Source organism: Pseudophryne corroboree, chromosome 8 (assembly GCF_028390025.1).
Source record: "Pseudophryne corroboree isolate aPseCor3 chromosome 8, aPseCor3.hap2, whole genome shotgun sequence".
NCBI classification, from domain to species: Eukaryota; Metazoa; Chordata; class Amphibia; order Anura; family Myobatrachidae; genus Pseudophryne; species Pseudophryne corroboree.
In genome coordinates this window covers 63171984-63187962 of record NC_086451.1, presented here as the reverse complement: position 1 = coordinate 63187962, position 15979 = coordinate 63171984, and the positions used below count along the sequence as shown (strand labels likewise).

General features: G+C 48.8%; 1 protein-coding gene across 2 annotated transcripts in view; it reads right to left on the bottom strand.

Annotated features, from left to right (window-relative positions):
* KYAT1 (kynurenine aminotransferase 1) overlaps nucleotides 1-15979 on the bottom strand; it is a 100006-nt gene that overhangs the window by 76220 nt on the left and 7807 nt on the right. Inside the window, exon 2 of one of the 2 annotated variants that reach the window (XM_063936506.1) lies at nucleotides 1408-1687. The exons of the other annotated variant lie outside the window; for it this stretch is intronic. The gene's annotated coding sequence lies outside the window, so the exon portion shown is untranslated. The remainder of the gene's footprint in view (nucleotides 1-1407; nucleotides 1688-15979) is intronic. 2 annotated transcript variants of the gene reach the window in all.

The window sequence follows — 15979 nt, the reverse complement described above, 5'->3', positions numbered from 1 at the left end:
GCCTGGCGCAAAGTGTCTAACGTGCTCTGACTGGCGCAAAGTGTCTAGGAGGTTCTACCTGGTGCAGTGTGTATTAACTGCACTACTGTGTGGTGTAATGCGAATTGCCACTTATGTGGCCACGCACCTTCCCCACGAAGCAACGCCCCTAAATTTTTGCTGCGCGCCTTCGGCGCGCACTGTCCATGCTTTACCATGTACGTAGATGAGCACCAAGCATTACAGTATGTACGTCATTTTGCCCTCCTATGTGTAAGGCTGCTAATTGTGTGCGTAGAGAAGGTGTGAAAACATATTTATTTATAGCCTAATAATATGAAGTCATGAGGCCACGCCCACTTCCCAAAGAGGCCACGCCCACTTTTGCTGTAGCGCGCACGCAAGGGGGGGGGGGGGGGGGGGCGCTTTTACATGTTTTCGCTCAGGGTGCTAGTAGGCCTGGAGCCGGCCCTGTGACCTGGTTCCACCCGGCATACTCGGCAGTCTACTCTCATTCAACAATACTACCAGCTTCCAGTGAAACACCTGCTGGACAGTTCCTATTCTTATTTCATTATTCTGCAGACGCGTCTTGGTTAAGGACATTCCATCTCCTGGTCTATGAGAACTGTACCTGATATTACCACACCGATTGTGTCTATGTTGCCTTCGTGCTAAGGACCTGGACGTGACAAAACGAGAGGGCAGGAGAGCACTTCCGCCCTTACAGCATCTAAATGTCTCCTTTGTTCTCCGATCGTTTAGGGCAAATTTATTTCTCTATGCAGCATTGGACGCTCGCCACGCATCAGGCTCGGTGTCTCGCTCGCCACATTTTACTATTCCAAATAGATTGTGACATGGACCCAGGGGGTTATGGGAAAGGTCCTTAGCGCGAAGAGAATCTAGACGCTACCTTACCACACCCAGAAGCATCCTCTATTCTGCAGCACTCCAAGGAACTGTGTATTGTCTCTATTTTGCTCATTCCATACTTGAATAGTACTGCCGATGTATTTTCAGAACTGTGCTTAATAAAAACCCATTGACTTTTACTTCTGTTGTCGTGGTCACGCCTTCGGGCATTGGTACTGCAAGTCCACCTGCATGTCTAAGGGTCTGATACAGCCCTCTAAGTTCAAGTACATCTCAGCCCTTACAACTGAGGCTTCCTCTTGTCAGCCCCAGCCCTCAGTTGTGACACCGAGCGGGGGAAGAGATGTGTGCTCAGCGGTTTGCTCAGCACACATCTTCCCGTGTTTACGGCCCTTAAGGGATCCCATTGTTTTTTATTATATGGCCAGACAATGACAGGGATGAACACATTTGGTGAACATGCCTAGTTACCACAATATCATACATCTAGCAATAGCTCATTGAATAAACCACAGCGCTTTTTAGTCATATTGCTAAATAAACCCAACTTACCCAAACTTAGAATACGTTTATTTTAAATAGACGGCACATATCCATATTGTATATCAGCTTCATGAATAATTCAGTAAAGAAGCTTTATAGCATCTGGAGTACGGCCATCATTTCATGGTATGTCCTTGGCAGGAAGTTCCAAGTCATCTCGATGAGCCTGATGCTGGACTGAAGGTAAGCTTGTGTCCCAGAGGGTATCTTGTGTGTTCTCGCACATTGGGGGTAATTCCAAGTTGATCGCAGCAGGATTTTTGATAGCAATTGGGCAAAACCATGTGCACTGCAGGGGAGACAGATATAACATGTGCAGAAAGAGTTAGATTTGGGTGGGTTATTTTATTTCTGTGCAGGGTAAATACTGGCTGCTTTATTTTTACACTGCAAATTAGATTGCAGTTTGAACACACCCCACCCAAATCTAACTCTCTCTGCACGTGTTATATCTGCCCCCCCTGCAGTCCACATGGTTTTGCCCAATTGCTAACAAAAATCCTGCTGCGATCAACTTGGAATTACCCCCATTGGGCCTGATACATGTTTGGAAGTAAAGCAAAAAAGCAAGCAACTGGACAAAACCCATGCTGCACTGCAGGTGAAACATATAGAATTGTGTGTGAGGAATAAACTTCTTTGATACAAGAAACTAACATTGTATCTTTCCTGCGGACTGGACCATCTCACTATGCGTATGGTGAGCACAGCTATAGGTGAACATTTGTTTTTACATTTGGACTTTTATTATCAGCAGTGAAAGATACTTCATTCTATAGTAACTGTGATTTACAGTCTGTATGGGTTGTACTCCAGGGAGCTAATACATATTTTAATCTAATATAATAAATGAATTGCAATTTTTGCTTAAATATTGGTTTAGCCTGTTTTTGCAGCACCACCCCAATACCTTATTTTCCAGAAGCTTTCCAAGAGTTTGGGCATTCTCTCAGGAGAAGCAGCTCATAGTGTTACTGGACTAACAGAGCACAGGTGCAATTAGTTTTCTTCTAGGGGCATAGAGGTGGAGGAGCCAACTAGTAAATTATAAAGAATTAGTGCCAGCTCCACTCGTCCACTGTCTATACCCCAGTGTATTCACTCCAGTGTCCCCTAGTGGATGAAAGAGAAAATAAAGCTGTCAAACCTCATCCCTATCCTCCCTGTTTGACTCACTTCTCTCTCCTCTTCTCCCTCTCACATGCCCTGAACAAGCCACATCCCTATACAATGCATCTCTTAACTTCTGCCCTTGACTCTGTTGCTCCGCCAACCACTATTCACCCTCGCAGATCAACACCTCAACCCTGGCACACCAAATGCACCAGTTATCTTCAAAAATGCTCACGTACTGCTGAGCGACAGTGGAGGAAATCACGCTCTCCAACTGTCTCTCTGCTACCTCTTCCTGGATGTCACAGCGCTTTCTTAAACTCAACATGTCTAAGACTGAGCTGATCATCTTCCCACCCTCCCGCACAACCTCACCTCTCACAATCTCATTATCTATTGATAGCACGACTATCTCCTCTAGTCTCCAAGTATGCTGTCTTGGCGTAATCCTTGACTCCTACCTCTCCTTCAAACCACACATGCAGCACCTCTCACAAACCTGTCATTTTCATCTCAAAAAACATTTCCAGGATCAGACCCTTTCTCACCCAGGATACCACTAAGATCATTATTCACTGATTATTTCCAGACTGGATTACTGTAATCTACTCCTAACTGGTCTCCCTGACAATTACCTCTCTCCAGTCCAGTCTATCCTCAGTGCTGCAGCCCGGCTCATCTTCATCACCAAATGTACTACGTCCACCTCTAATCTCCTACAAGCCCTTCACTGGCTTCCCTTCCCTTTCAGAATCCAATTCAAACTTCTCACACTCACTTATGCTGCATTCACACCGCAAATGCCGAGTCCTACCCGGTAAGACAAACGTGTACTTACCGGGTGGGATCCGGCATTTGCGCTCCGTTGCAGGCTTCCCGACCCGGCAATATACCGGGTCGGTTGCCATGACAACGGAGGCCGCAGCAGCAGCAGGGGCGGGGGTGGAGGCGGCGTCGGGAGATGAGCTCATCTCCAGCGCCGCCTCTCCCTATCTTGTGAATGGGAACCGTGTCGCATCGACACGGCTCCCATTCACACCGCACCTGACCCGGTAATCAACCCGGGTAAAACCCTTCTTTTTTACCGGGTTGATTTACCGGGTCAGGCGACCCGCTAAATCGCCCAGTGTGCTTTCACATCGCACACTGACCCGGTTCGACACGGCAATATGCCGTGTCGGTACCGGGTTATTTGTGCGATGTGAAAGGGGTATTACAAAGCCCTCACCCACTCCTCTCCCATTTACATCTCTGACCTTATCTCCCTTTACACTCCCACCCGTCCTCTTCACTCTGCTAATGCACGCCGACTCTCCTGTCTTCTGATTATTTCCTCCCACTCCTATCTCCAAGATTTCTCACATGCTGCTCCCTTTCTCTGGAAATCTTTACCTCTCCCCCTCAGACTCTCCACCACTCTACAAAACTTCAAACGGGCTCTTAAGGCCCACTTCTTTACCAAACCCAGCCAAATCTCATCCTAACCCTCTGTTCCACGCTCTCTATGTACCCCATCTGTGTCACCCCTGTCTGTCTACCCCTCCCCTTAGAATGTAAGCTCTCACGAGTAAGGCCCTGTTCCCTCATGTGCTTATCCTTTTTTTACTTTAATAATCCTCAACTGCGCAAATCCTGCAGTTTTTTGGCCACCTTGGAACTTATCTCTATGTCATTTACTGGTGTAGTTATGCTTAGTTACCCTGTACTTGTCCTATACTGTCTTCAACTGTAAGTTACTGTTTTCCTGTTTTGATTATGGGGGTCATTCCCAGTTGTTCGCTCGTTATATTTTTCTCGCAACGGAGCGACTAGTCGCTAATGCGCATGCGCAATGTCCGCAGTGCGACTGCGCCAAGTAAATTTGCTATGCAGTTAGGTATTTTACTCACGGCATTACGAGGTTTTTTCTTCGTTCTGGTGATCGTAATGTGATTGACAGGAAGTGGGTGTTTCTGGGCGGAAACTGGCCGTTTTATGGGGGTGTGCGAAAAAACGCGGGAGTGGCTGGAGAAACGGAGGAGTGTCTGGCCGAACGCTGGGAGTGTTTGTGACGTCAAACCAGGAACGAAACTGACTGAACTGATCGCAGTTGCCGAGTAAGTGTGGAGCTACTCAGAAACTGCTAAGAAGTGTCTATTCGCAATTTTGCTAATCTTTCGTTTGCAATTTTGATAAGCTAAGATTCACTCCCAGTAGGCGGCGGCTTAGCGTGTGCAAAGCTGCTAAAAGCAGCTTGCGGGCGAACAACTCGGAATGAGGGCCTATGTGCATATGTACTCTGTAATTGGGCGCTGCGGAACCCTTGCGGCGCCATATAAATAAAGGGTAATAATAATAATAATAATTATAAAACACATGTGGGCTACATGCAGGAGCACCCAGTATTTACTCTGCACAGGAAACATATAAATATATTCGCTCCGATTGTGCTGCAACATGGTTTGTTCCAGACACAATGGGTCAGATGTATTAACCTGGAGAAGGCATAAGGAAGTGATAAACCAGTGATATGTGCAAGGTGGTAAATGCAGCAGCCAATCAGATCCTAACTATTAATTTACATATTGGAGCTGATTGGTTGGTGCCTTTATCACCTTGCACATATCACTGGTTTATCACTTCCTTATGCCTTCTCCAGGTTAATACATCTGCCCCAATGTTTTGTGCTTTTTTTTTTTTTTTTTTTACTTAAAACATGAATCAAGCCCAGTATGTGCTGTGGAACTTGGCGTATGCAAGAATGCATTTCAAACACATCTCCAACTGTGACTGAAGAGGCTGGAACCTGGCGTTTTCATGTAGGCAAAGTCCAGTGAGCTCGTGCCAGCAAAACCATGGTCTCTTCAGAGGTGGATGAAGCATAAATCCACCCGTTGCCAGTATAGGCTTATGCACGCGCGACATGATGACTTGTACCAATCTCAGATTACGGACAGGGGTGTGTGGACCACGGAGAGGCTTCTACTCAGCATAGGGTGGACATACACACATTTATTTCCATGCACGCAATGCAGGAGCATATACAGTCAACTTTCATTTAACGCTGCATCAGGCCCATTGTCTTCAGTAATTCTATTGCCTCTCCTATATCCCCCTCCCCCAAACCATCACCACTCTGATACATCGTATAAATGTTTCCCTACTTGAGCCTCTTTTTATTTAATTTGGCACTACAGTTAACTGTGCGAATGTTTGTACAATATGTGCAACAGCTATGTACTGTTTATGTAGCTGCTGATTTTGAGAATTTACTTCTCTCTACTTATACCCATTTTATACCAAAGTCCCAGGTCTGACCCGTAACTTGGAATACGGTTCCAAATCGGGTCAATCCCCTTTCACACCGCGTCGCCAACACAGGTTATTCTGAGGTCGGCGCTGTTGAACCTGCACCCATATACAGTGGAACTCATTTGCTGGTGCTTGGAGAAGACATCATCTCTGAGCACTGGGAAATCCAGATCTCCTCATGCTGTAAATGGAACCTGGGTCAGACGAACCAGGTTACCTGTTTACACTGCCCCTTAACCAGGGTACTTCCTGGAACCAACCCTGCAAGATACTCGGGTTGGATTTCCAGGTCACTGGACCCGGGTTATTTTTTTGGACCTTTTTACACTGAGTCACAAACTGGATTAACCCAGAAATAACCTGGGTCAAAAGCTCAGTGTAAAAGGTGTAGTATGTGGGCAGATAAGAACCACTTGGCCCATCTAGCCTGCCCATGTACACGCACACAATTACACCCTAGGGATAATTATGATTGGCAGCCAATCAACATGCCAGTATATTTTCGGAGTGCGTGAGGAAGCCGGAGTACCCTGAGGAAACCCACGCCAGCACAGGGAGAATATACAAACTTATAACCTCAGTGCTGTGAGGCAGCAATACTAACCACTACACCATCAGTACTGCCTGCTTCCATTAAGCGGTAATATAGAAAGATGGTGTCACTGCGCTAATGGAAATTTATATTTTTAAGCAGCTCCATTAAATAAATAACAGTATAAAATATAATAAGGGAGCGCTTGTAAGAAATATGTCAGCGTCCGGGGTCTTACCGGAACGCTAGGGCCGCGGGGCTGGCTTCATGGGCGGCTGGGCAGCGGCGGAGGAGAGCTGCGGCGCAGGGTCCGGGGGGAAGGTAGCGGTAACGGCGGTAAGGGGGTCCGCTCGTGGCGGCGGGATGCCGCTGCAGCGGCTCTCTCTCGCTAAACTGTTGCCTAGGAGACATGGGGCAGTGAGCAGCATTGTTATGAAAAAGGTCTGCATTACTGGGCGCCGCCATGTTGGAGACCAAGTTTCTAGCATAGTTCTTGTTTCCCGGTACTTCCAGCCAATCCAGGGAGACTTTTTCCTATAAAAGGGGGCTGGTTTAGGACAGGGACGCCAGTGCTTCAAGTTACAACCCTGTTGTAGGTGCTTTAGCCTGTGCTCCCAGGATTCCTGCTGTATTCTGGTTACTTCTAACCCTGCTTAGCCGGTTCTCAGTTGCTGCTGCAGTCCTGCCGTTCCTAGCCTGCCGCTGCCTGTGGAGATGCTCCCGGAAAACCCGGTCCAGTAAGACCATCTAGGCACGGACGACCCCGGATCTTCTGCCTCGTCCTTATAGCCACAGTCCGCAGATCCTTGTCTCCAGCCAAGTCCTCGAACCACCGTTCACAGTCCTCAGCTCATTATCTCCAGCTTCGTCTTTCAAGCCACAGTCTACAGTTCTCAGTCTCCAGTCACGTCCTTGAACCACCGTCCACAGTCCTCAGCTCCTTATCTACAGTCTCATCTTACAACTCACAGTCCACGGTTCTTTGTCTTCAGCCACGTCTTTAACCATCATTCCCAGTTCCGCAGTCCATTATTTCCAACTTTGTCTTTCAAGACACAACCCGCAGTTCTTTGTCTACAACTACGTTTCTAAATCATCGTTCACCAGCCACAGTTCTCTACCTCAGCCCCGTCCACAAGAACTACAACCCACAGACTTTGAGCCCCGCCTACGTCCCTCATTACCCCTTGCTCCATGAGAAGGAACTATATCCAACCCCCTCGTCTTGTTCATCCCCAGTCTAATCCCTCCTTGGGCGAGTCTCAGCTGCCGGATCCTCAAACCTTGCTAGACCTGAGAAAATATGTGTAATGTAACGCAATACCTGTAAAGAAAAGGTTTTGTTAGGTACGAATGTTTAAAGCTCTCTCTCTGAGTAACTGGTGCAGAGTACGTAAGTAATGATAAGGCGTCCGATGTTGCCGGCATGGTAGCCGCACGTTGGATAAATGAGTGAACTAAGCTCTCCCTATCGCTGCCTGCCTGTATGTTTCCTCTGAACAAACGGACACCAGAGGGAACCAGCCGGCGGGAGAGGAAGCATACAAGCATCAGCGGCAGGCGGCAATAGGGAGAGACCTAAGCTGCATTTCTTGCATTTATGATAGGCAGGGCCAGCACAAGCCCTGCTGACACCCCTCTACTCGAAGGTAGTGCTGTATGTTACCTGTCATTGATTCTTTGCTCAGCAGGCAGGGAGAGGACGGCATCATCTGCTCTTCAGACTGGTGGTGCTGCCCTTAGCTGTGACATCTCAGTCAGTGGCCACACCGCCACTGACATGAAGGAACAGCATCTGGTAGCCTTTCATGTTAGAAGCTGCTAGTTACTTCTTCATGTCACCTTTTATGGGGGCATTGTGAAGATGAGGGCATTATGACACTCACTCAGAGGGACATTTACTAAGCAGTGATAAGAACGGAGAAGTGGGCCAGTGGAGAAGTTGCCCCATCAACCAATCAGCAGCTCTGTATAATTTTATAGTATGCAAAATAGGATTTTAATACCTACCGGTAAATCCTTTTCTCCTAGTCCGTAGAGGATGCTGGGGACTCCAAAAGGACCATGGGAGTATAGACGGGATCCGCAGGAGCTTGGGCACATTAAAAAGACTTTGACTGGGTGTGAACTGGCTCCTCCCTCTATGCCCCTCCCCCAGACCTCAGTTATAGGAACTGTGCCCAGGAGAGACGGACATTTTCGATGAAAGGATTTTTGTTAAACTAAGGGCGAGAAACATACCAGCCCACACCACAAACATACCGTACAACTGGAGTAGCAAGAAACCAGATAACAGTATGAACTAACAACAGCAACAAGCTGACCATAACTGCTACACAAACCACGTGTAACCGAAACCAACCAGCAACAACTCAACTGCAAGGAACAGTCCGCACTGGGATGGGCGCCCAGCATCCTCTACGGACTAGGAGAAAAGGATTTACCGGTAGGTATTAAAATCCTATATTCTCTTACGTCCTAGAGGATGCTGGGGATTCCAAAAGGACCATGGGGTCTATACCAAAGCTCCAGAGCGGGCGGGAGAGTGCGGACGACTCTGCAGCACCGACTGAGCAAACATGAGGTCCTCATCAGCCAGGGTATCAAACTTGTAGAATTTAGCAAAAGTGTTTGAACCCGACCACGTAGCTGCTCGGCAAAGTTGAAGCGCCGAGACCCCTCGGGCAGCCGCCCAAGATGAGCCCACTTTCCTGGTAGAATGGGCCTCTACTGACTTCGGCAACTGTAGCCCAGCCGAAGAATGAGCTTGCTGAATCGTATTACAAATCCAGCGTGAAATAGTTTGCTTAGAAGCAGGATTTCCAATCTTGTTGGAAGCATACAGGACAAACAGAGCCTCTGTCTTCCTAGTAAGAGCCATTCTGGTGACGTAAATTTTCAAAGCTCGTACAAAATTAAGAGATTTTGGGACCGCCACAGCATCCATAGCCACAGGCACCACAATAGGTTGGTTAATGTGAAACGAAGAAACCACCTTCGGCAGAAATTGTTGACGAGTCCTCAATTCCGCTCTATCCGAATGGAAGATCAAAAATGAGCTCTTGTGAGACAAGGCCGCCAACTCGGACACTCGCCTGGCCGACGCCATAGCTAAAAAAAAGCATGACCACTTTCCAAGTGAGAAACTTTAACTCAACCTTACGCAAAGGTTCAAACCAGTGAGACATAAGAAACAGCAACACTACTTCAAGATCCCACAGCGCCACGGGCGGCACAAATGGAGGATGGATATGCAGCACTCCCTTCACGAAAGTCTGAACCTCAGGAAGGACGGCCAAATCCTTTTGAAAGAAAATAGATAAGGCCGAAATCTGCACTTTGATGGAACCCAATTTCAGGCCTGCATCCACGCCTGCCTGCAAGAAATGGAGGAAACGACCCAAGTGAAACTCCTCCGCAGGAGCTGCTTTGGTTTCACAGCACGACACATATTTCCTCCAAATACGGTGATAATGTTTCACCGTGACGTCCTTCCTAGCCTTAAGGAGAGTGGGGATGACTTCCCCGGGAATACCCTTTCCGAGCTAAAATCTGGCGTTCAACTTCCACGCCGTCAAACGCAGCCGCGGTAAGTCCGGAAACAGGCAGGGCCCCTGCAGTAACAGGTCCTCTCTGAGAGGAAGCGGCCAGGGATCTTCCACTAACAATTCCTGAAGATCCGGATACCAGGACCTCCTTGGCCAATCGGGAACGATGAGTAGTGCCTGAACCCTTGTTCGTCTTATGATCCTCAACACCTTTGGAATGAGAGGAAGCGGAGGGAACACATACACCGACTGAAACACCCACGGAGTTACCAGGGCGTCCCCACTGCACAGGCTTGGGGGTCCCTTGACCTGGAACAATACTTCGGAAGCTTCTTGTTGAGGCGAGACACCATCATGTCTATCTGAGGAATTCCCCAACGCCTTGTCACTTCTGCAAATACCTCTTGATGAAGAGCCCAATCTCCTGGATCGTGTCTGCTGAGGAAGTCTGCTTCCCAGTTGTCCACGTCCGGGAGGAAGACTGCTGACAGAGCGCTCACGTGCTGTTCCGCCCAGCGGAGAATTCTTGTGGCTTCCGCCATTGCCGCCCTGCTCCTTGTTCCACCTTGGCGGTTTATGTATGCCACCGCCGTGATGTTGTCCGACTGGATCAGGACAGGGAGACCCTGAAGAAAACTCTTCGCTTGTAGGAGGCCGTTGTAAATGGCTCTTAACTCGAGAACATTTATGTGGAGAGAAGACTCCTGGCTTGACCATTTTCCCTGGAAACTTCTTCCCTGCGCGACTGCGCCCCAGCCTCGGAGACTTGCATCTGTGGTCAGCAGGAACCAGTCTTGGATTCCGAAGCGGCGTCCCTCTAGAAGGTGAGAGCCTTGTAGCCACCACAGAAGAGAGATACTGGCCCTGGAAGATAGACTTATTTTCCGCTGCATGTGCAGGTGAAACCCGGACCATTTGTCCAGCAAGTCCCACTGAAACAGCCTGGCATGAAACCTGCCAAACGGAATGGCCTCGTAAGCCGCCACCATCTTCCCTAGCACTCGAGTGCATTGATGAATCGAAACTCTTGTCGGTCTCAAAAGCTCCTTAACCATGGTCTGTATTTCTAGAGCTTTGTCCTCCGGAAGAAACACTCTCTGAAGCTTCGTGTCCAGGATCATGCCCAGGAAGGGCAGCCGAGTTGCCGGAATCAACTGAGACTTTGGCAAATTCAAAATCCAACCGTGATGTTGCAGAACCGCCAGGGAGAGTTCCACATTCTTTGACAATTGTTCCTTTGACCTCGCCTTTATCAGGAGATCGTCCAAGTACGGGATAATTGTGACCCCTCGCTTGCGAAGGAGTACCATCATTTCTGCCATAACCTTGGTGAAAACCCTCGGGGCCGTGGAAAGCCAAAACGGCAATGTCTGAAATTGGTAATGACAATCCTGCACCGCAAATCTCAGGAAGGCCTGATGCAGAGGATATATCGGGACGTGTAAGTAGGCATCCTCTATGTCGACTGACGCCATAAAATCCCTCCCTTCTAGGCTGGAGATCACTGCTCGAAGAGATTCCATCTTGAACTTGAAAGTTTTCAAGTATGGATTGAGGGATTTTAGGTTCAGAATCGGTCTGGCCGAACCGTCCGGCTTCGGTACGACAAAGAGGCTCGAATAGAACCCTTCCCCCCGTTGGGACGGGGGAACGGGAACAATGACCCTCTGCTGACACAACTTTTGTATCACAGCAAGTACTACTTCTCTTTCTGGAAGAGAAACTGGCAAGGCCGATTTGAAAAAGTGGCAGGGGGGCATCTCCTGAAACTCCAGCTTGTACCCTTGGGACACTATGTCTAAGACCCAAGGATCCAGGGCTGATTGAAACCAGACCTGACTGAAGATTCAGAGACGGCCCCCAACCGTCACGGACTCCCGCAGGGGAGCCCCAGCGTCATGCGGTGGACTTGGTAGAGGCGGGGGAGGACTTTTGGTCCTGGGTGCCTGATCCTGCAGGCGACTTCTTTCCCCTTCCTCTACCCTTTGAAACGAGGAAGGACGAGCCCCTACCTCGCTTGTATTTATTAGGTCGAAAGGACTGCATCTGCTGATGGGGCCCCTTCTTCTGTTGAGTGGGAACATAAGGAAGAAAAGATGACTTACCCGCAGTAGCGGTAGACACCAGATCAGCCAGGCCGTCACCAAACAAGACACTACCTTTGAAGGGGAGAGCTTCCATGTTTTTCTTGGAGTCGGCATCAGCATTCCATTGATGGATCCACAGCGCCCTCCTGGCCGAAACCGCCACGGCATTGGCTCTTGATCCCAAGAGGCCAACATCTCTCGCCGCATCCTTTAGGTAATCCGCAGCGTCCTTGATATAACCAAGAGTCAAAAGAATATTATCTTTATCAAGGGTATCCATATCAGAAGCTAAATTATCAGCCCATTTAGCAATAGCACTACTCACCCATACCGACGCCACAGCAGGTCTGAGCAATGCACCAGTATTAACGAAAATGGCCTTCAAAGACGTCTCCAGCTTGCGATCCGCCGGATCCTTGAGAGCAGCTGTGTCAGGGGACGGAAGCGCCACCTTCTTGGACAAACGGGATAAAGCCTTGTCGACATTCGGAGACGACTCCCATTTTTCCCTGTCATCAGAGGGGAAAGGATACGCCATAAAAATTCTCTTGGGAATCTGCCACCTCTTGTCTGGCGACTCCCAAGCTTTTTCACAAAGAGCATTCATTTCGTGAGAGGGGGGAAACTTCACCTCAGGTTTTTTCCCTTTAAATAAGCAAATCCTTGTTTCCTGAACAGCAGGATCGTCAGAGATACGTAAAACATCTTTAATAGCCACAATCATGTACTGAATACTCTTAACTACCCTTGGGTGTAAAGTAGCCTCATTAAAATAGACATCGGAATCAGAGTCCGTGTCGGCATCTATATCTACCATCTGGGTAAATTAACGTTTTTGTGACCCTGAGGGGGTCTGCATCTGAGCCAAAGCATCCTCCATGGACTTTCTCCATGTTTGCGTCTGAGAATCAGATTTATCAAGCCTCTTAAGGTGCATACACACGGAGAGATATAACTGAGCGATTTTGACTATATAGTCAAAATCGCTCAGAAAGTTAGTGCATATCGCTCTGTGTGTACACAGCCAGCGATAGCGATGCGCGTCCCCGCCTGATCGCTATCGCTGCTACAAATAGACTGTGCAGGCAAGTCAATTTTGGCTATGTCGCTGGAAAAGAAAAAGCATCCCCTTGCTTGAATGAGTTAGCCAAAATCGCTCATAGCCAAAATCGCTGGAAAAGTTAGTCAAAATCTCCTACTGCCAGTTCAAGGGAAATTGCTCAGTCAAAATCTCTCATAGATCTCTCCGTGTGTATGCACCTTTAGACAACAAAGCCACTTTAGCATTATGGGGGTAATTCCAAGTTGATCGCAGCAGGATTTTTGTTAGCAATTGGGCAAAACCATGTGCACTGCAGGGGAGGCAGATATAACATGTGCAGAGAGAGTTAGATTTGGGTGGGGTGTGTTCAATCTGCAATCTAATTTGCAGTGTAAAAATAAAGCAGCCAGTATTTACCCTGCACAGAAACAAAATAACCCACCCAAATCTAACTCTTTCTGCACATGTGATATCTGCCTCCCCTGCAGTGCACATGGGCCCTCATTCCGAGTTGTTCGCTCGCTAGCTGCTTTTAGCAGCATTGCACACGCTAAGCCGCCGCCTACTGGGAGTGAATCTTAGCTTAGCAGAATTGCAAACGAAAGATTAGCATAATTGCGCATAGAAATTTCTTTGCAGTTTCTGAGTAGCTCGGGACTTACTCTGCCACTGCGATTAGTTCAGTCAGTTTCGTTTCTGGTTTGACGTCACAAACACACCCAGCGTTCGCCCAGACACTCCCCCGTTTCTCCAGCCACTCCTGCGTTTTTCCCAGAAACGGCAGTGTTTTTCCACACACACCCATAAAACGGCCAGTTTCCGCCCAGAAACACCCACTTCCTGTCAATCACATTCCGATCACCAGAACGATGAAAAATCCTCGTTATGCCGTGAGTAAAATACCTAACTTTTGTGTAAAATAACTAAGCGCATGCGCTCTGCGAACCTTGCGCATGCGCAGTAAGCGACTAATCGCAATATAGCGAAACTCGGCAACGAGCGAACAACTCGGAATGAGGGCCATGGTTTTGCCCAATTGCTAAAAAAAATCCTGCTGCGATCAACTTGGAATTACCCCCTAAGTGTACTCAACATAGCAACCCAATCAGCAGTCGGCTGTGCCGACAGAGCCAATTCCAGCTCCTTTTCTGCGCCCCTAGTAACTTCCTCCGGGGAGGAACACTCAGCCTCAGACATGCCGACACGAAGTACCGACACCCCCACACACACACTGGCCAAATAAAGGGGACAGCCTACAGGGAAGCCTGGAGAGAGAAACACAGAGGGAGTATGCCAGCCCACACCCCAGCGCCCATATACTACACCACTATAATATATGTGAGCAGCGCTGTAATAATAAGAAAAGCACCAAATTATCTGTGCCCCCCCGTTTTGCTCCGATTTACTTGTGTGGAGCTTGGAGGTCCGGGCCAGCGTTCTCTGCAGCGGCTGTGGAGAGAAGAAAATGGCGCTGGTGAGCTGTGCGGCTAAGCCCTGCCCCTTCCCAACGTGCTTCAGTCCTGCTCAAATTTGAATTCTTTATATTGGCGGGGGTATTATATACGGTGCCCGGGCACCGAATATGCCTTTTGCCAGTCCCACTGACCTCAGTAACTGCTGCCCAGGGCGCTCCCCCGCAGCGCCCTGCACCCTGTAAGTGCCGTTGGTGATGTGTGTGGGAGCATGGAGCGCAGCACGACCGCTGCGCTGTACCTCCGTTACTGAAGTCTTCTGCCGTCTGAAGTCTTCGGTTCTTCTAATACTCACCCGGTTTCTGGCTTCTGTGAGGGGGGTGACGGCGCGGCTCCGGGAACAAGCAGCTAGGCGAACCAAGTGATCGAACCCTCTGGAGCTAATGGTGTCCAGTAGCCTAAGAAGCAGAGCCTTTGAACTAAGAAGAAGTAGGTCTGACTTCTCTCCCCTCAGTCCCACAATGCAGGGAGCCTGTAGCCAGCAGGTCTCCCTGAAAATAAAAAACCTAACAAAAGTCTTTCTAGAGAAACTCTGTAGAGCTCCCCTAGTGTGTGTCCAGTCACTCCTGGGCACAAAGTCTAACTGAGGTCTGGGGGAGGGGCATAGAGGGAGGAGCCAGTTCACACCCAGTCAAAGTCTTTTTAGTGTGCCCAAGCTCCTGCGGATCCCGTCTATACCCCCATGGTCCTTTTGGAGTCCCCAGCATCATCTAGGACGTAAGAGAAATTATAGATGTTACTTCAGTGCTGATTGGTTGCCATGGGCAACTTCTCCACTGGTTCAGTTCTCCGCTCTTATCACTGCTTAGTAAATGTCCCCCTCAGTGACTAAGGGAGAGATGTACTAAGTAGAGAAAAGGATGGAGAAGTGAGCCAGTGGAGAAGTTGCCCATGGCAACCAAATAGCATTGAAGTAACATTTATAATTTGCATACAATAAAATTATACAGAGCAGCTGATTGGTTGCCATGGGCAACTTCACTCTTTTTACTGCTTAGTAAATCTCCCCCGAGGCACCTCTTATCCAGCAGCACCACTCCTAGTAATAGGACTGTTATTGGCAAAACTGCCATAATAACCCTGTGTATGTGTTAGCACAAGATAATACAGGATGCGTTCAGGGTTAGGCACTAGGTGGGGTGGTTAGCCATAGCCACCAAGCCCCGAGAGGTAGCCTTAAGGGCCCTACACATTGGTCGACCCGCCGCCGAGCTGCCCGATGGTCGTTATGGCAGACAGGCGACCTGGCGGCGGGGGAGAGGTGACGTGGCCCCCGTCACCCGACTCCATAGCCCTACATGCTAATATGGACGAGATCGTCCATATTGGCCTGCATGCACAAGCGACGGGGCACCAACGATGAACGAGCGCGGGGCCGCACATTGTTCATCGTTGGTGCCTCCACACTAACCGATATGAACGAGTTCTCGTTCATTAATGAACGAGAACGTTCATATCGTTTAGTGCTATCAGCCAGTGTGTAGGGCCCTAGAGCC